Here is a 22,729-nt window from a genome sequence, read left to right as displayed (position 1 = left end):
CATGTTAACTCACAAAATTTAAACGGAACATTAAACAAAAAATTTGCGTAAGATGAAAAGTATATGGGACCAAAGTTGAAAGTACAAAAGTTGTAAGGTTAAATTGCAATATATGAAAGTTTTGGTGTTATAAATAAAAAACAAATAGTTTTGGGTTAAAAGTGAAAAATCTATTTTTTTTTAAAACCTCCCAAAGCATGAGTTAACGAGGTACACTTCTGTATCAGAGCATTCACATCCAAATAATCAAATTGTGTGTGTGGTGTTTTTAAAATATAAAAAGTATAAAAAGTGGTTGTGGGTGGAGGAGAGAGAAAATGTTACTGTTCATCTGTATATTTGGAGGGACACTGTTCACCCCCTATAATTTTTTAATATATTTTGAAAGTGGTTGTGAATGAAGGAGAGAGAAAATGTAATAATAAAGGTATAAAAAATATTATTTAATTGAAAAGGAGAGAGAAAATATGGTGTTTTTAGTGTAATTTAGGGTGAAAATATGGTAGAGTGGATGTGAATGCTCTCACACAAATATTGTAAATTTTGAGTATGTGAATTACTAATACACGAATCTTAGAGTATGTAAATTTAGAGTATTTAAATTCGGTTTCAATTACTAATAACTTAGATAAATTAAATATGCAAGTATATAGACAGAGATTTATATAATTACTAGGTTAGAACCCCGTGTATTACACGTGTTGAATAAATGTATTTTTATATACTAAATAATATAAAAATATATATATGCTTAAAAATCTTGTTTATTACACGGGTTGAATAAATACAATTTTATTTATCAAATAATAAAACAATATATATTTAAAAATCTCGTTTATTATATGGGTTGAATAACTGTAATTTTATATATTAAATAATAAAAATGTTGTATTTTTAGAAACCCCGTGTATTGTACGGGTTAAGTAAATTTAATTTTATATATTAAATAATACAAAAAAGTTACATTTTTAAGAATCTCATGTGTTATACGTGTTATACGGGTTGAGCACATGTAATTTTATATATCGAACAATAAAAAGTTATATCTTTATAAACTCTATGTATTATTTGGATTGAATAAATCTAATTTTATATACTACATAATAAAAAAAGTTATATTTTTAAAAACCCCGTGTATTACACGAGTTGCATAAATGCAATTTTGTATGGTAAAAAATAAAAATGTTATATCTTTAAAAAAACCTTTTTTATTACACGGGTTGAATGAATTTAATAAAAAATTATTTCTGGTGACTACTTTTCTTGGTGTACGTAATCTTTTTTCACATGATTTGCCTCCTAGGATTTTTTGACTCGTTAACATTAATTAATTTTACCTAAGTTATTTCTAATCTCTATATTCTTAATGATATTTCCCTAACAACTTATCCATCATTTTTTTGTCTATAGCTCCGTTTTAATCTCCAAAATAACATCTTTAATCTTACTAAATTATTTTATAATATTACTCACTCCTTTAGAGAAATTATTGTTATTATTAAATCTGATAAATATTTTAAAATATTAGATTATATCCTATACGAATTGTTTAAATTTATATTAAGTTTAATTTTATAATTATCTTTTAGTTAGTTGATGGCTTCAATGAATGACATGTGTCCCTTTACTGGTTTCTTTTATTATATAGTATAGACTTACTAAATTATTTTATAATATTACTCACTCCTTTAGAGAAATTATTGTTATTATTAAATCTGATAAATATTTTAAAATATTAGATTATATCCTATACGAATTGTTTAAATTTATATTAAGTTTAATTTTATAATTATCTTTTAGTTAGTTGATGGCTTCAATGAATGACATGTGTCCCTTTATTGGTTTCTTTTATTATATAGTATAGATGATTGAATATTTAAATTATTATACTACTAGGTTATAACCTCGTGTATTACACGGGTTAAATAAATAAACTTTATATACTAAATAATAAAATAATATGTTTTAAAAACCTCAGTTATTGCACGGGTTGAATAAATATAATTTTATATATTAAATAATAAAAAGTTATATCTATAAGAACCATATGTATTGTACGGGTTGAATAAATGTAATTTTATATACTCCCTCCATCCCATTAAATGTGTCTTATTTTGAATTTTCAAAGTCTTTATTTATAAACTTTGACTTTAATTTTATATTTTTTGTGTTATATAAAACTTGATGAAAATTAACCCGATAAAAACACTTATAAGACACACTCAAATTATATAACTTTCATCAAGTATTATCTAACACAAACAAATTTTTTTAAGGTCAAAGTTTATAAATAAAGACTTTGAAAATTCAAAGTAGGACACTTTTAATGGGACGGAGGTAGTACCAAATAATAAAAAAGTTATATATTTAAAACCTTGGGTAATACACGGGTTGAATAAATGTAATATTGTTTACCAAATAATAATAAAAGTTATATCTTTAAAAACCCTCATGTACTACACGGGTTAAATAAATATGTTTTTATATACAAAATAACAAAAAAATTATATTTAAAAAACTAACGGATATACTTAGTACGCGATAGATATAATGATTGCGGAGATGATTATTGAAAAGAAAATACAGTGGTCAAACATGTTATTCAAAAGCAATTAAGCTGCCATTGTGTATTACACGAGTTAAATAAATGTAATATTGTTTACCAAATAATATATATATATATATATATATATATATATATAGGGTAGGGCTAGATAGAAAACCCTATATATATAAAAAACCCGAGAAAACCCAAGCTCCCGACATTTTTTTTTTTTGAAAAAAATAACACATGTAATATACATGTTTTTAAGACTTTTGGGCCAAAAAAATCAAAAAAGCGCCGAAGGGATATTTTTTTTAAAAAAAAAACAAGTTTCAGCAATTTTCAGCGAAATTATGTCTTTTTTGCTTAACACGTGTTAGGAGCTGAAATTTGTTTATTTTTTTTAAAAAAAATCCCTTCGGCGCTTTTTTGTTTTTTTTGGCCCAAAACACTCTAAAACATGTATATTACATGTGTAATTTTTTTCAAAAAAAAAAAAAAATGTCGGGAGGTTGGGTAAAAATGGCTTCCCATTTGGGTTTCCAGAGTTTTCTAAGAATTTTAGGGTTTTTTATCTAGCATTATCCTATATATATATATATATATATATATATATATATATATATATATATATATATATATATATATATATAGGGAGAAGATCATGCGAGAACCACCTCTTATTGTGAGAACCGCGAGAACCAATGTGAACACACCAAAAATGCCTAAAAATAGCTAAAAATCACACAAATTTTTTTTTTTTGAATTTTTTAATATTTTTTATAAAAAAATCGCTACTTTTCGAAGCCAAAAAAAATTTTTTTTTTCTAATTTAAAAAAAAAAAATTTTTTTTGGCTTCTAAAAGTAGCGATTTTTTTTTGCTTCTAATTTTTTTAGATTTTTTTTAGGTTTTTTGGGGGTTTAGTTTTTAGCATTTTAGCTTGGGGGGGTGGGGGGTTTAGCTTTTTTTGGGGGGGGGGGTGGGGTGGGGGTTTAGATTTGGGGGGGGGTGGGGTTAGGTTTTTTTTAGCATTTAGCTTGGAGGGGGGGGAGGGTTAGGTTTTTTTTTGGAGGGGGGGGTTAGGTTTTTTTTTTTTTGGGGGGGGGGGGTTTAGGTTTTTTTTGGGGGGGGGGGGTGGGGGTTAGGTTTTTTTAGGTTTTTTTTAGGTTTTTCTTTAGCTATTTTAGGTTGTGTTCACATTGGTTCTCAAGGTTCTCACAATAAGGGTGGTTCTCGCATGAGCCCATCCCTATATATATATATAGGGAGAAGATCATGCGAGAACCACCTCTTATTGCGAGAACCGCGAGAACCAATGTGAACACATGGCATTTTTGTAATTATATTCTTTATACAAAAAATACACGCGTTCTTTTTTTCCTTCTGTCACTGTTGTCTCCATTTTAGGGTTTCAGCAGCTCAATAGTTCATAGTCTCCACAATCGGCAATCGGCTGAGAGGCATTCACGGCGGTTTCACGGTGGCGGAGAGTCGTACACGGTGGTTTTCACCGCATATATATAGTCGGTGTTCACGTATTTCACGGTGGTTGCAGTTGGCACGGTGTTTACGACGGCAATCACGTAACACACCGGATTTCACAGCGGTGGCAGCCGTAAACGGTGTTTACAGCATCCTCTACATCACCATTTACATCTGATGTTCTTCCTCATACATTCTTTGATAATCCTTCCTTCTCATACATCTGATGCAGACATTGTTGGTGACATTGTTGGTCCATCTTCCGATAATACAGTTGACAGACACAATACACCTATAAATACAGAACATCAAGAGTTGCAATTCATTCGATTTGTGACTAAAAGGTATTATGTTGACTGTAAATGATGTATATACTTTGTAAATGATATCGTATTAAGTGATATGCACATGTGCATTATATTTACTGTAAATGATGTTGTATTAAATTATATGCACATGTGCATTATGTTGAAAATTAGACTATGTCGTTGATTTATGGATTATGAACAAGTGCCTTATGGATAACTATCCAATTATGTATAGAATGGCAACAAACAAAGGGTCTTGGGTGGCGGACAACTACAAAAAAATAGGGGAGTTGATATTGGCGATGAGATGCTGGAGAGTAGCTTCCCACACGTGGAGATTGAGAAAGATGATGGTGGTGGACAGGGTCAAGCTGCAGGTCATAGAAATGAGAATGCAAGCAGCAGCTCTAGCGGATCGAGCAGTTCAAGCAGTGGCGAGTCGTCTTCCTCGAGTGGTATTGAATCTTATGGATAACTATCCAATTATGTACAGAATGGCAGCAAACAAAGGGTCTTGGGTGGCGGACAACTACAAAAAATAGGGGGGTTGACTATGTGGGATTGCAAATGGAAGAACAAGCCGACAACCGGGGAGGCATGGGTGGAGTCTATGCAGCTTTTGGCACTGCTGAGAGACACCAGAATGAAGACGGGTCAATATGGGTGGGGTTGGCACTCGGAAAATAAGTCGACTTTTACAGATAAACCTATACTACTGGACTTGGGTTTGGTTAAGTTGAATTTGTCCAAGAATATGTATTCTAGTCCACTTGATTTTGCCTCCGATGTTCGCTTGGTGTTTGAGAATGCGATGCTTTATAACCCCAAGACGGATGAGGTTCATGGAATGGCTCATCAGCTGCTGTTCTATTTCGAGATGCTTTTTAGACCGATTCAAGCGAAATTGCCTACTAATCAGCGTGTGAATGAGTTTTCTGTTGTATATGAATTCGATTGAAGTTCGTGGGACGATATACAGATGCCTGAGAGATATAAGAAGCCGAAATTTAGTGACCCGATTGCTCCTGTTTTAAACAAGCAAAATCACTCGACTGCATCTAAACCGATCATCCCACCTGTTGTTCAGCCGCCTATGCGGATGCCATCACCAATGCAGGCTGCAGAACCAGAACCAGAACCAGAACAGATCAAACCGTCATCAACAGCGACACGAGGAACTGTGCCGAAGCTGCCCAAGCCCAGAGCCAAGGATCCGAACAAGAGGGACATAAACATGGAAGAGAAACAGAAATTGGGGTTAGGGCTGCAAAGTATGCCACCAGAGAAGATGCCACAGTTGTTGCAGATCGTACGTATGAGGAACGATTAGTTGGCGCAAGAGGGTGATGAAATAGAGCTTGACATAGAGGCTTTGGACATAGAAATGCTCTGGGAGCTCGATCGGTTTGTCACCAACCGGAAGAAACTAGTGAGCAAGACGAAAAGGCAAGCACTTTTAGTAAACAGCGCAACGGTCGACATTGATGATGTAAGCTTTTCAATTGTTGGAAAACTGGAAGACTTGCTTGTTGTTTTATTTGAATGGTTGTGTTGAATTCAGGTTGAGGGGATGAAGAAAAACAAGAAGGAAGCAGGGGAAGAAGATGTCGATATTGGCGATGAGATGCTGGAGAGCAGCTTCCCACATGTGGAGATTGAGAAAGATGATGGTGGTGGACAGGGTCAAGCTGCAGGTCATGGAAACGAGAATGCAAGCAGCAGCTCTAACGGGTGACGATCTAGTTGTGGTCGATAATCAAAATGCAAGTTGTAACACTTAGGAAGTAAAATACAAAAAAAGGGAAGGGCATGAAGAATAAAAAGAGGAGTTGTAGAAAGAAATGATGTTATGAATCTATGGATACATGATCCCCTATTTCTTTAATTTGCTTTCGATTGTTTTTTTTTTTCTGTTTTTTTTTTCAGCTAATATTTCCAAGTTTATTTCAAGGCTTTAATATGATGTTATTATACATGTTACTAGTATGAATTTAAAACCATTTGTTAGCTATACCCAATTGTAATACATTATACAAACTCAACCTTTAAATCTGTGTGTTTTATCACTTCATGCACATACTAATCAATGTAACATGCCATATTTTAACAAACATATAAATTTATAACTAATAACACTATATGCACATGTGCATACGGGTCATTTAACTTACTAATCAACGTAACATGCCATATTTTAACAAACATATACATTTATAACTAATAACACTGTATGCACATGTGCATACGGGTCATTTAACTTATTAATCAACGTAACATGCCATATTTTAACAAACATATAAATTTATAACTAATAACGTGCATTTATATTACTTTATGCACATGTGCATATTGTCATTTAACCATATTATTGCACATGTGCATAAACAACAAACAATACGAACTTGTTACTGTAACCATATTAATTCACCATATTAATTCACCTGTGCATAAACAACAAACTATATGAACTATAAATCCAAACATTGATCACCATATCATCCATCCAACATAACAATTTATACAATACACATTACCAATTTGCTAAAATTCCAACTTCTCAATACATCAACCAACAAATATTAGTAACATGATTATCTAATTCCAACCACAACTAACCAAACTGTAACATGCATCATAAATGTACCAACTTGTTACCTTCCCAACACAACCATCTGACATGCCTAACCAAACAAAACAATCCAAAGTACCAGTTTAATGTTCAACTATCACTAATTAACTAAAAATACTACCTACGTGTCATGAACTACTACCCTCAAACTTTATCCCCATTCTTCCATTTGCTAAGAGTGTTCCAGCATTTTTCTTGTTTTGCTCCCTCTTTTTCCAACAATTTCCGCATTCTTTCATCTCCAAAATTTTGTGTTGCTTTTCTTGCGAGGTACATAACTGTTTCCCTGTACACGTTCGCCTCTGATAGTAACAGTTTTGTTGCAATCTTCATCCTCAGGTTTTGCAATTGCATGTCTTGAATATTTTTTTGCGTACTAAAACCGCATTCAAACTCGAGTTATAACATTTGAAAAAAAAACAAAATTGATAATGCACATGTGCATAAATGCATATTGCGTCATTAACAATACTAATATTAACAGTAAGTTCTCAACACTTTCTAACCTTTTTGCTTAACAACCGCATGCTCGTCTTCTGTCGCATCTGGCATTCTTTTCGACCCTTCATCTCTCGGCTTCAGGAGAAACGTAACTTTCTTTGTTTTTTTCCATTTTACTGTATACAATGTGAATGTATATTAACTTTAATTTGTATTACTCTGTTAGTATGTTATTTCAAACTACATATACAAAATCCATTATACGTTCCCAAAATACGCTATACATCTGGCATATGCATCTATACAGCTATACCATGCAACGTCAGATATGCACATGTGCATACATACAACTATGAAATAATTTATCAATATATACATATTTTAACACATTGACCCGAAAAAACAAATTCGGTTACAAATTATAAACATAATTTATCATGTTATGCACATGTGCATACCAATCAAACATAAATATGAACCAAAACCATAAGTAAAACCATAAGTTATCAATAAAATCACAAGTTATCACATTATGTACATGTGCATTCCAACACGTTATGCACATGTGCATACCAATCAAGCATAAATATGAACCAGAACCATAAGTACAACCATAAGTTATCACATTATGCACATGTGCATTCCAAATCAAACACAAACACATAATCGTATGATCTTACATAGGCTGTAATCTACTTACATCTGTAATCCTTACATCTGTAATCTACATGAACAATATTATGCACATGCATACCAATCAAGCATAAATATGAACCAAAACCATAAGTACAACCATACGTTATCACATTATGCACATGTGCATTCCAAATCAAACACAAGCACATAATCGTATGAACTTACATCGGCTGTAATCTACATGAACAATATTATGCACATGTGCATTCCAAATCAAACGCCAACCTATAATCGTATTAACCTTACATCATCTATTTTCCTTACATCATCTGTAATCTAAATTACCAATATTATGCACATGTGCATTCCAAATCAAACACAAACACAAACACATATGCACAACATCGGCTCATCTGTAATCTACATTACCAATATTATGCACATGTACATTCCAAACCAAACACCAACACATATGCACAACATTTGCTGTAATTTACACGAACAATATTATGCACATGTGCATTCCAAAACAAACACAAACACATAGTCGTATTTACATACTAATATTATGCACATGTGCATTCCAAAACAAACACAAAGCGTTTACATACCAATGTTATGCACATGTGCATTCCAACACATAATCGTATTTATATACTAATATTATGCACATGTGCATTCCAAAACATACACAAAGCGTTTACATACCAATGTTATGCACATGTGCATTCCAGAACAAACACAACCACGTAATCCTATCTACATGAACAATATTATGCACATGTGCATTCCAAATCAATCACAAGCATTCCAAATCAATCACAAACACATAATCGTATGCACATGTGCATTCCAAATCAATCACAAACACATAATCGTATTGACCTACCCTACATCGGCTGTAATCTACATGAACAAGCACATAATTGGCTGTAATCTACATGAACAAGAATCTACATGAACAAGCACAAAGAACTTTGTATGAGCTTACATAGTATGATATCAACTTACAGATGGCTGTATGGACTTTCTACATCGGCTGTATGAACTTTCAACTGTGTGAACTTTGAAGTTCGTAAATCGATGCAACGACGTATGCTCTTCGTAATATATAAACCTCGCCAAATATGCCGAGTATGACCGTTTTTTGCCCTAGATCTTTTTGCCCTAAATCGATTCTTGCCCTAAATCGATTCGGTATGGCCGTTTTTTGCCCTAATTCCGAGCTGGCGATTAATGTGCTGACGGCGATTGAATAGCGACGATGATTGTATGGAGAATATTGTTGATGAATTGCTGGAATTTGGAGCGTCAGTGAGTATCGGACGATGATCGTATGGCGATTGAAACAATCGACTGATTTGGGAGAGTTGTGTTGATTGTGGTAGTTGTTGGACTTGAAACTGTTTTATCGATCATAATTTAATTAAACGCTGACGTCCAGAGCGGGATTTTATAATTTTTTTTATTATTTACAAAATTGCCATCCGTTCACATTGGTTCTCGCGGTTCTCGCAATAAAGGTGGTTCTCGCATGAACCCCTCCCTATATATATATATATATATAGGCTAATTATAATGAGAAAACCTATTCCAGTTGAGAAAACCCAGAAAACTCTACATGTGACTAGGATTAATCCACGTTTGATATTTGTTTGAGAAGAGAGAAGGGCATAATCGTCAATTTGTTTTAAACTTTTGAGAGGATGAGATGTGTAATAAGTCTGCGTGTGCAAACTTTTCTTCTTTTCAGCTTTCTCCCATTTAATACTTGTACTTGTATAATCTCTCTCATCTTTCACCTATCTTCTTTATTATATATGCATCTCCATTTGTCATATATCATTTATTCCATCCAGAACTTAGAGAGAAAGAAAGAAACCATACTCACCACCATTGAAGACTTTTTGCATTTAACATGGCTGATTTGAACAGCCAACAACCTCCGACTGTTGCCGGTGGTACGGGGACACTCAATGATCATCCGGGTTCACCCTTAAATGTTTTCCACATAATCTTTTACCTGATTTTTCATTTAATGAAGATGAAGATGCATTGGGTGAGAGTAGAGTTGTTGAAGATCCTGAACCCATTTCTTCAGAGTTTGCAGGTGAGTGATACTTTTTTTTCAGTTTAATTAAATGTACAACTTTAAATGCATACTAGTAGTTGTGTAAATTAAGGTTTTCTTGGTTAGTTTGGTTGAAAATGTGGTAAACTTGTACAAGGTAAAAACAAGTGTAACCATTTTCATTTTTTATTTTTATGAAACAAGCTTTTATATTTTGTAGAAGGTAAAAACATGTGGTTACACTTGTATTAAGTTTTTATATTTTTTTGGAAGGGGAAAACATTCGAGATTACACTTTTGGATTACATAAAAAAAATGCACCAGCCTTTACACTTTTTGGTGACATCAAAAAAATGTCCCACCATGTTTTCTTTGCATTTTAGGAAAACGTGTTAAAGTTGTATTGAGAATACAGTAGTAAAATGCATCAGTTTGTTAGGTTTCATGTTACAAGTAAATTTACTTCATAGGCTAAATATCTTTTTTTTTTGTTTTTTTATATGTTTAGGTTATGCAACTGATCTGGATACATTGTGGTTCAAGAATAATTGTGCAACGAAGATGTAATGGACCTGGATTTGTAGAAGTGATAGTTACAAATGTAACATTTTTCTGCAGTTACATTTTTTGTAGTTACATCCTTTTTTTATTTGTAAAGTGTAACAATTTTTATTTGTAAAGTGTAACAATTTTTTTGCAGTTACATTTTAAATTATTATCTTTGAAAAAAAAGTTTAAAACGAGAGAGAGAGAGAGAGAGAGAGAGAGAGAGAGAGAGAGAGAGAGAGAGAGAGAGAGAGAGTGTATGGGAAAATGAGTAAGAGAGAGAAATTCGGAAAAGTTGACTAGTACAGTGTACTTTTATATGGTCATATCAGTCTTTATGAGTTTATATTTTTCAATCTCAATTTTAATAAGAAAAGTGTATCTTTTCTTTCTTGTTAAAGTGCACAAAGACTTTTTAAATATCATACATCCGTTTACCCAGTATAAAATAAATAAAAAATGTTACAAAACAAATTATACAGAAAACACGTTACACTTTTATCTATGTGGATATCCTTTAAATGGTAAAAAAACAAGCATTTTTCTTGTTTACTGGCTGTTTACATTTTTTGAAATTATACAGAAAATGTATGTATACACGTGGTGTAACTTCATCTATATGTTGGATTATTGTTACGGACGTTTATTTTTGATGTAACAATTCTCATAACAATTCTTTGCGTCTTAGTTACGAACCTCCAAGATCTAGGCATTTTTTATGTAACACTATGTAACCGGGTGTTAGAAATGTAACAATCGAAGAATAAATGCATGTTACATTTTTTTGTGTTACATAAATAATGCACGTTACAAAAAATAAAGTGCATTGTTACACCTTTTTAGATTATTGTAAAAATAAAGTGTGTTGTTACATTTTTTTATGTTAGAAATGTAACAATCAAAGCAAAAATGTTTGTTTATTTGTAACACTTTCCAGTTACCACCACCTACTTCCATCATCTCCAACCCAACCCACCCATCTCTCTCTCTCTCACACTCTCTCTCCCTTTCTCCCAACAGTAACCCACTTGCAACAATTAACAACCAAATCCCCAAACAATTAACAATCAAATACTAAAAACATTTAACAATCAACAAACAATTAACAATCAAATACTAAAAACATCTCAACAAACAATTAACAATCAAATCCCAAACACCACCTTCTTAACCGTCGGACTTTTGTTCTTAATCAGGGAGATGTTTACTTCCGGTCAGCTTCTAGAAACTATTGTAAGTCATAGATCTTAGTAGAACGCGAAATCGGAGACATGGAGTTAGGATCCCGTTAGATGGACGGTGGAGATGAAGGCGGCGACGCAGATGAGGTGGTTCTGGTTGGGTGGTCAGTTGGGGGTGGTGGTGTATGGCGTTTTGATGGTGACGAATCTCCGACCACTTTCGCCGCTACAGGGTGGTGTTCTTAGTGTCACCAAACGCAAAGAAGATCTTCAGTGTTAGATAGGAGATGGATATTTGGTTGTTTTTTTGTCTATGCCTTCTTCGATAAGAAGAGAGAAAAATGGCATTTTGGGGGGGTGTTTGTGTGTGGTTTGATGATAAGATCTTTACCTTTTAGAGAGAGAAACAAGTTTTTATGTTTGTACATGCACAGTTCAAGCTTGATAGGTAGGTGATAGGCCTTTGACTAATGGTACACACATGCAGCAAGTGTGTCTCCAAGACACAAATATATTTTGTGTCAAAGACGAAGATGCCCCTCAATGTACTTTTTGCTAATTATTTAATCAAAAGCAAATTCAAGTACACACCAAGATGATCTGAATCGTGCATCTATTAAATCAATGGTGGATAGTGAGTTTTCAAGGTTTTCTCAACTCAAGTGGGTTTTCGATTTATCCTTGCCCTATATATATATATATATATATATATATATATATATATATATATATATATATATATATATATATATATATATCTTTAAAAACCCCCGTATAGTGTTGAATAAATATGATTTTATATACCAAATAATAAAAAAATTATATTAAAAAAACTAACGGATATACTCGTTACGCGATAGATATGGTGATTACGGAGATTATTATTAAAAAGAAAATACAGTGGTCAGACATGTTATTTAAGAAGCAAATAAGCAGTCATTTAAGTGATAAAATATAAATTATATTTAAAAAATCCCGTAATAATCTAATTTTATATATAAAGTAATATTGAAAGATATATACAATTTGTTTAAAAATTATGTTCGATATAATATTTTTTTAATAATAAAAATAAAAATAAATAATATATTAATACAAAGTTTGGTTTGGTGATAAATAATTTGGTTATTTAAAAATATCTTAAATTAACAATTTAAATTAAAGGATAATATTTTATTTGAAAAATAGAAGTATTCTATTCGACATTTAAAGTAGGATAAGATTTAATATTAATTTTTATTTATTTGGTTAATATAAGATAGAGTAAATCACTAAAATCGTCCCTAAGGTTTGGGATTTTTTTGCCATTTTCATTCAAACAACTTTTTTTGTACAATATCGTCCTTCATTTTTGGGATTTTTTTTGTCATTTTCATTCAAACATCTAATTTGCTTTAATACCCTAGAAGGTGATTTTAAACTATTAGTACCGAAATATGTTACTTTGTGTAAACCACATGGACTAACTATGTAATTAACTCTTTAGTTAAACTATTATTTGATAGGAAAAAATTGAAAAACAAGATAAGGAGGCATGAGAGATTGACACACGTCAAAAAAAGACTTTCATTTATTAGTATAGAAAGATGTTATTATTGTTATTAAATACAATTATGTGAATAAGATCTTTTGTACTCCGGTACTCTGAGTGTCACTTTTCGTAGAGTGTCCCACAAGCATGTTGTTGCGGCATCAACAACATGTGCACCACCCGTTACGGTGAGATCAGTTCACGACATCTCTCAAGTATAAGTATGGTACATATGGCTATTATGAGGCGTATGCATCAATCCTAGGATTTAAGTTAAGGAGATGGATACCGGATTTGCCAACTCGCCATCTCATGTGATAAATATGCTGGAGTAGCTACCTGTATGTTGTCATGTTTTATGTTTGAATTACGGGTACATTCATATGATACGATTTAGTTTATAAAACTACGTTAGTTTGCACCATATCATTTTGTTGTGTATTATTTCTTGATCATATTTCGGTAAATCATTATTTGTTATTTTAAGCCTAGTAATCCGTACGACATTCGGCTTATTCTGTGAACCTTTTTGTATGTACTGGTTAACAGGTCGTGGGATGAAGATTGAAGAATAAAGGTTAGGAATAAATCTGAAGATGTCAGTTAAACTAGTTGACTTTGTTAGTTTGTATATTTGTCTCAAGTTTGCTTTGTCTTGTGGTTTGTTCCTTTGCCAAATAGATAAATGAAATTATGATATTTGTTTCTGAAACCAACGTTATTGTAGCAAGTCAACCCTTGTTGGTTGGGGTGTTGCAAAATAAACATTACCAAATCATTCAAATCACAAATCAAGTTAGAAAGAAATGGCTGAACTGCTGCCCTAATTGATCTAAATGGGAATGAAATCACTAACCAAATACGTTAACCTGATGACTTATGGTGGTAGCAGCCAGAAATCAGTTTGTTATGTGTACAACAATAGATGGTAAGTGGTGATGGCGATGGTCAGTAAAAGCGGCGATTAGAAGCTTTTGATGAAGAACTGAAGAAGAGGAACATTACTCAAATTTAAGAAGCCACTCATGCCAACCCCTTCTCACATATTTTATGGCTTTTTTTATATATTAACCAACCAATTATACTTGGTTTTGAATTTTTAATAGGTGAAAGATTGGACTGGCATGAAGAATATTCAAAGATGGAACTGTCAATGACCAATGACGTCTACTAGAGATTATTACAGACCAATTTCCCTTAAAAAAAGATTAAATGAAAGTTACAGTAACAAAAATGTCACAGAAAAGCATTGACGTTATTTTATTACATTTACCCTCTTAGGTCAATCTTCTAAATCAAGAACAACCCGGCTTGTTAAAATTACTTGTATCAACCCAACCTTGTTTAGACCTGTTACCCAACCCACTCATCATACCACCTCTACATATAACTCAACTTCTTAATATCATTTGAACACTTAGTCAAAATGTATTGTTAAATCCAACTCTTTCCCAACGATATATCCACTGTCGCTTATCTCTCATACTACTATAGCTGGGAACTCATTAAAAGCCGATTGTTGTGTGCATGCTACTAAAAAAATATGCAGTTACGCAAAACCGAACCTCAAGCCACATTTGACCTCAGAAAATGTGCAAGCCCACAACGGTATTCGACAACTTCACTATTTTTCAACACTGTCCACAGTAGCCAACGCTTTTGATTGGGATGGCTCACTTTCTTCTGAATCATTCTTGCCATTTTGTTTCTGCAATAAATATCAAAGAATATACTCAAATTTTGATAAAAATCCTAACATAAAATGTTTTGCTATTTTCATGAAGAGAATTGGAAACATGGTATGATTAAGTGCAACGATTTGTGAGCAATATTACCTTCTTTGTTAACCCTTGAGCCTCCATGAGTTTATAAAATGCACGCATTAACATTTCCTCTTCAACCTAAAAGAGTTGAAAATGCTTAATACTCGACAAGAAAACGTTCCAGATAAATTAAAACAAAAAAACTATGAACATGGAAGTTGTTAGGCACATGAAGCTGAACACAACATGTTTTTGCATGTTGACACAAACACGGCCCATTATAATGCTCTAAAATTACAAATTAATAACAAAAATACATACGTACATATAAAAAGGTACGTTTTAAGTATAAAACTTGATATTAATTTCTCTTCTATCATTTGAACTTTAGCATAAAATACTCAATCAGTTTAAGTTATGACATGATATCTATGTAGTTAATATCCCGATATATCAGCGATATATGAGTGATATATCGGTTATCGGTCCTCTACCAAGATAACGGTGCAAAATATCGCTCAGAATATTGGTACCGATAATATTGGCGATACTGACCGATGTTTGACCAATATTTGACTGATATTTGACCAATATATCACCGATTTTCAAGACATCAGTACCTTTTCTCTTATTTCTACCATTCGTCTTCCTTCTTATTGCTGCTATTAGTGCTTTAAGTCTTAATTGTTAGTTGTTAGTGTTTTAAGTCTTAGTCAGTTCCTACTTGCTACAATTGTTAGTGTGTTGCAAGTTGCAAAAGGTTATTTGTTAATGGTAGGAGAGTATATTGAACTGTTAGTGTTAAATTGCTATATATATAAATTTAGCATGATATTAAAATTACCGATATCCCACCGTGATAACCGATATCTCAAATATTGGTCCTTGACCAATATCCGATATTTTACCGCATTAACTACTTAGCATGATATATTTAAAAATAAAAATTGTAACATTAAACGAGTTAAATAGGTAAACTTACGAACCTGCTAAGAAAACCAGATTACCTAATTAGCTAAACGTTTTTGTGGGTTTGGCCCAAAACTGAGCCGGACCAGTTTACAATAAATCCAAACCCGCGAATTTCTGGTTAGGTCCATGTTGTGTCAGAAGCACACATCCTTAGAATGTTCCTAAGGAAAACAGTAATTAAATAGCCCATATATGTAGCAAAAGCATTACCTGAAGTTTATGCAATTCATGTGACATTGATCTATAAGCATCCATGAGGAGCTCATCCTGCTTCTCCAAGTGTCTATACATAAAAGATGCATATCGTGTATTGCTAACACTGACCATGAAAAATGAAATTTACAAAAGAATACCTTAATACATCTCCGGTGTGTTTAGGATCCATTATTTTTAAGAAGGTACTATCTGATACCCTGATATAACTAGCCTCCAATCTTAGCTAGCGATTGGTTGCACGTTCTGAAAGAATAATGAAACTTCACAAAATTACAAACGCTCTCGAGGCATTGGAGATTATATCATTTTTCAGTCTTGTGAAGAAGATAGCGTAATGTGACAGAACACTATGCACTTTACACAACAGAAACTTCAAGATATCATACTTAATCAGTACAACTTTACAGTTTCGACCAGTACCGTTTCGACCAGTACCGTTTCGAATCGTACCGTTTCGAATCGAACCGTTTCGACCCGAACCGTTTCGACCCGAACCGTTTCGACGCGAACCGTTTCGACCAGTACCGTTTCGAATCGAACCGTTTCGACGCGAACCGTTTCAACCCGAACTGGTGGTTGTGGGTGCCGGGGTGATGGATTCTAATTCTCATTTGATAACCAAGCACAACAAAAATGGAATTGAGATTCCAATTCCAACAATTTCCAATTCCAATTGGAATTGGAATGTAAATTCCAAATCCAATTCCTTCAAATTCTAATTCCTATAAAAATTCCAATTCCAATTCCCAATCATTCCACGAACCAAACGCCCCCCTTAGTGTCAAGATAATCATATCATCATCATAAACTTTGCTTCCAGAAATAAAAAAAAAAACATATATTTGTTGTTACAGATTTGGTGGTAACTTCAGTTCAAGCAAGCAATCAGAACCAGTATTGATAGAATTGAAATAGACACATAAACAAAACACCAAACACACACAATTCCTTAAAACATGATAAATGAATTCTGTAAATCTTGAATAAACCCTAAATTATTTTATCTACATGTAAATCTTCAAAGCAATCAAAAGGGTTTTGGGTGTCTTTGTATTTTACACCTCAAATTAAAACAAACTATTCGATTCAATTTAGCAGCAACTGTTTCAGATGTCTAATTTGACCCAATTGTTGAATCGGTACCCTAATTGAAAAGGAAAGAAAACCCTAACTATATAGGCATCTAACCTGATGATTGACTGTAGAAGAAGCAGGTTGTGACAAAAGGAGAGAGCCGACGAACCAAGAAAGAAAGTCGACGGGGATAACAAGTATCGCGGGGCGTAATAGCAATGGGTCGGGTAAAGGGTACATCACCAAATCTAAACCCACATATAAAAAAAAACCCGGTAATCATAAGCCCGGTCTCATACCTGATTACTGACCCCAAACACGTCTCAAATGTGTCAGCTTTCGGGTAGAGTTCTGGTTCAATTGACATCCCTAATTGGGGTTACCAATAGTAATCCCAATCCGGGGTACCTATACTCGAAATAGTACATCGTTGCTAGTCAATTGAGTACCAAAATCGGATAGGGATTTCCTTGACTAGTTACCCATTGATCGGGTGTGTTAATTTTGTATTTTTTTTGTAACCATTAGGGGTTGTTGGGTGCTGCAGATATTGATTACAGGGAGTGATGTGGGTTCTGGTGGGTACACCTTGGGGGAGATGAGGTGTCGACAACTAATTCGGTAGTGAAGGGGTTCATGCGGATTCTGCCCCTTCCACCCTTAGGCTTTTATGATAGGGTTAGAACAGATTTAGAGGAAAAGAAGCTAAAGAGAAAGATAATTTCACCAAATCTGTTACTATTATTCCTTCATACGTTTAACATAAATAGATATGCAAGTTACAATCATACCCCTTGCATAATAGAAAATAACAAAAATACCCTCAAACTAGAAATCAAAGTTTAGATACTAAAAACATAAATAAATAACGTAACAATACTCCCTCCTTAACCCACTTTTTGTCCTCAAAAAGTGATTCAAGGAACCTTGTCTTCATCCTCTTCCGTTGCTTGTTTTTCATCATCTACCACTTCAAGTATGTAGAGTTGTTTTTTCTTACACTTGTGCCCCGGAACGAATCGGTACACCAGAAACATTCCCCCTTTGCCCTTTTTTGCTCAAGTTCATCACTCGTCAAACGCCCCGATCTAAGGATTCCTGGTGTAGAACTTGATGGCTCGGTTGTTGGACTTGGCAGCAAGGGTAGTTTTAAACCATTAACGGGAGGTGTTATTTTGACATCTTCGGGTTGCAGCCCATCCTCCACAGCGTTGAAACGCTTCATCAAGCATGTGTTGTTCATAGTTTGAATTCTTGCTAACCCATACGCCTCACGTAGTGTTTGAGGCTTGAACATCTTTATCGGCCCTTTTATTTCCGGCTTCAAACCCTTCAAATATAGGCTAACAGCATAAGGTTCGCTAACGGTAACCTTGTTAAGCAAGCGATCAAAACCTGAATTATATTCTTGTAGACCCTTGGCGTTATCAGTAAGTTGAACGAGAGATGCAATCTCTTCCATAGGGTCTTCAAACATTGCATCAGAAAAACGGGCAGAGATCGAACGAACATAGTCCGCCCATGGGACCTCGGCAACCGTGGCATTATGGGTCTTCAAGTAGGCACGGTGCCATTGGAGGGCATCACCTTCCAAGTGAACCGCAGCACAACGTAATTTCGAGTCATCAGGAGTGTCATCCATCGAAAAAAAAATGTTCGCAGCGATAGACCCACCCCTCAACATCGTCCCCCGAAAATTTAGGGAAGTCGATCTTATCGATACGGAATGGTTTGGATGTTCGTGAGTCACCATCTGGGCCAGAGAAGGACCCGAAGGAACTGCCTGACGATTGAACTCCCTTGTCACGGACAGGCTTCAAGATTTCTTCCTGTTGCTTCGATGATTGCTCCTGTTGTTTCATCAAAGCGGCTAAGGCAGTTTGGATATCAGCGATCGCCTTATCGTGGGATTTGAGGGTGTTGTCGACTTCTTGGTTGCGGGTCATGGCGGCGGCGGCAAGGTGATCCGATGAGGAGTCGGAACGGCTATGATACCCTTGATAGGGTTAGAACAGATTTAGAGGAAAAGAAGCTAAAGAGAAAGATAATTTTACCAAATCTGTTACTATTATTCCTTCATACGTTTAACATAAATAGATATGCAAGTTACAATCATACCCCTTGCATAATAGAAAATAACAAAATACCCTCAAACTAGAAATCAAAGTTTAGATACTAAAAACATAAATAAATAACGTAACATTTTACAACTTTTTATGATGGTTAAATTTTAAATATTTCGTTGAATTGGCTTAAATTTCTAATTTCTTTGTAAAAGAAATTTACAATCTTGTCTATCACATTTGCTGTATATAGTTATATAGATATAGATGTTTTATATAGTTATATAGATAATAATAATAATAATAACAATAATAATAATAATATAGGGTAAATTACATTTTTTCGTCCTTTATGTTTGTATCGAATTGCAATGGATGCCCTTTAATTTTAATAATTATTGTGACAAACCTTTATTTCTAAAACACATTACACTCTACGTCATTTCCATTAACCAGTATCAATTTTTTTGGTTAAATTTAGTCATGTGCATTCCACATGAGGATAAATACGTCTTTTTACTCTCTTAGAGGCTTTTTGTGTAATTAACTTTTAATCTTTTGAACCTAATTAAAATAAATGATTCACTCTCTCTACTTTTCTCTCACACATACACACAACTGTTTGCACAAAAAACCCATCATCTTGTAACCACCACCACCAAAGCTCGCATATTCACAGAAGTAAAAAAACCCCATTTTTAAAGCATTGTAAATATAAAAACTTCATAAGCTCATTTAACCCAAACAGAATCAATTTCTTAACAACTAAATTCCAATTAATTTAAACCTATACACACTAATTATCAGATTTCAAAATCAAAACTAATATTGAAATCCACTAAGCTACACAAAAATGCTACAACCATTTCAACATTCAACGAATCAAACAAATCTAACACATAATATCATCATCTTTTTCCCCTTTGACTGAAATAATGATAGATCAAAATCATGACCTGAACAAATCCGCCAGCCATCGCTTATGAGTTATGAACAAATCTGGAATGGTTTCTGTACCACTGCCGGTTCACTGCGGGTTCCGGAAACCACCCAGCCGCCAAGACGGTCGTCGGGACCTTAGATCCTAACTGGTATTGTTCTCCAACCACCACAACTAGTTTAATACCCGTCCGGTGGACGAGCGTTTTAGTGTCATAATGACATAATTATTTTATCTTTTGCATTCTAACAAAAAACATCATTTGAAAAGAAAACCTCCTACAAAAGAAAACTTATAAGACAATTGGCATGTAGACACCCCAATAATTAGCTAAGAGCAATGAAGATGACTGAATATTTCCAAGGATTCAAATTATATAAGAACGAAAAACGCGAATTGTGGTTTGTAGATCAGATAACCGACAATAGAACTTGATGTCACACACACACTATTATACCTATCAATGTGATCGCAGACATCTTGTGAATCCTCCATAGAAATGTCAAGATTTCACTGCTAAAATCAATATTAGTTAAGAAAAAACACAAGACCGTAAGTTATAAGAGTTTGAATATATACTAAAAATTGGAGCACTGTGAAACAAACCTCGAAGCATGGGTGTTTGGTTAGGTTTCCTCTCTGCGTTGAATTGATGCCTTTATAGGGGTGGAACCCTAGATCAGTTAAATCAACCCCTGCTCACTCTGTCAATTGTAAATTGTAGGAGCCATCTACTCTCTTGCCTTTTTGATTTGGAGATGGGACCCATAGATTTATGGGTGGGTAAGAAGCACAAATTGACGGGCCTGCAATTACAACTGAATCTTTGTACAATGTATGTGATACTAAATTTTGTCTGTACAAATGGTTTATATACACACACAAAGAAGGAAAAAAATATGTTGCTTTCTGAATCAGTGTGCCTTTTCTTTGTACATATGCCTAAACAACTGTGATAACTGTCTTTAACCGACTTTGTGTCAAGCTTACACTTCGAAAAGAACGAACTAAATCATCTTTTGTGGATTCTTAGGATAATTTAAAGAGGTGCAAAAAAACTGTATATACAATCTAAATACTGAATACACAATAATGCATAACTTAAGTCTTGGACCATTCAAATAAACACTTATAGAAAATAAGAGACAATAATAAGTTGCAAACAGCAGTCCGGTTGAAAACGAACTAACTTGATCAGGTGCAAATTTCAACTTCCATCTTCATCTTCATCTTCATCCTCATCCTCATCCTTATCCTCATCTTCCTTCCAGTTAAATATATCCCCACAACCATCCGCAATAGCATCCTCCAATGTATACTCGTCACGACTATCCTTGGCCCACCTCACAATCACCGTCCGACCATACAACTCCTACACATTTTGTTCACAAAAATGGTATGGTGAAAGTTTTCATTGATTCTTTTATCCGTTGTCATTACCAAGAAAGAGTATGACTGGCAATACAAAAACTGTGAATTGAAATTACCCACCCACTGATCCATGGTGTCGAGTGAAGTCCAAGCAGAGCGATAGTTTGCAAATTCAACAAAGCCATAACCTCTACACCTCCCACTTTTTCTATCCATCACTGCTTTAGCTGCATGTTGTTACACAATTTAATTTAGAATAACAGAAAGAAAAACCATACTTCATATCTCCATACCTTCAATGACTTCACCGTTTACGCTAAAAGCTTCTCGCAAAAGCGTACTATTTATTTCCGGTCCAAGTCCTGCAACCAGAAGCAATGTTATCACAAACACAACATGCATGATCCTACTAGACTGACTGGTTGGTTTTAGTTACCTCCTACAAACAGTTTCCAATTTGACGCGCATCGTATCATTGCCACTGACGACATGAACTCATTGTTGGTGACGGTCTGCCTTAGTATATTACCACCTCTCTTGAACAATGCCATCTAAATACAACAATTCAAGTTTAAAAAAAAAAAAAACAACATGCCAGTTTACATATGCTGATTTGAAAACCTTAAATCTGGAATCTTTACCTTAAATTCCTTATATTGTGTTGGTATTTAATTCAAACTAATGGGTTACAGCCGCGCTTTGCGGCGGGGCGACCCGATTTTTGATTCGGTATAGCAGTCGAAAGAGAAAACTTACAAAATAAAGTCGTGGAAAGTACAAAAGTATGTCGACACATGTTTTACATCGATCGGAAAACTCGATTACAAAAGTACTTAGAAAGTTAAAGGGTTGTCAGTGTCAATGCTAAAAGTTGAGAAAATACAAAAAAAAAATTATGTCGAAATGTAAGTCAACTTAAGTTTATATCGACACGTAAATAAAAATAAAGACGTAAAAG

At 33.9% G+C, this 22,729-nt stretch overlaps 1 long non-coding RNA gene and 1 pseudogene across 1 annotated transcript; one reads left to right on the top strand and one right to left on the bottom strand.

Moving 5' to 3' along the window:
* The first annotated feature begins 4,653 nt into the window (after nt 1–4,653).
* Nucleotides 4,654–6,072, top strand: LOC110869782 (annotated as a pseudogene).
* A 15,570-nt stretch (nt 6,073–21,642) lies between these two features.
* LOC118481212 lies at nt 21,643–22,131 on the bottom strand. Its single transcript, XR_004864878.1, has 3 exons — nt 22,065–22,131; nt 21,892–21,998; nt 21,643–21,772 (listed from the first exon to the last, which is right to left on the bottom strand). It is a non-coding gene; the product is annotated as an uncharacterized LOC118481212 (long non-coding RNA).
* Nucleotides 22,132–22,729: the final 598 nt, after the last annotated feature.

This window comes from Helianthus annuus, chromosome 8, assembly GCF_002127325.2.
Source record: "Helianthus annuus cultivar XRQ/B chromosome 8, HanXRQr2.0-SUNRISE, whole genome shotgun sequence".
NCBI lineage: Eukaryota > Viridiplantae > Streptophyta > Magnoliopsida > Asterales > Asteraceae > Helianthus > Helianthus annuus.
The sequence above is the reverse complement of the archived record's forward strand: the minus strand, read 5'-3'. Positions and strand labels throughout refer to the sequence as shown.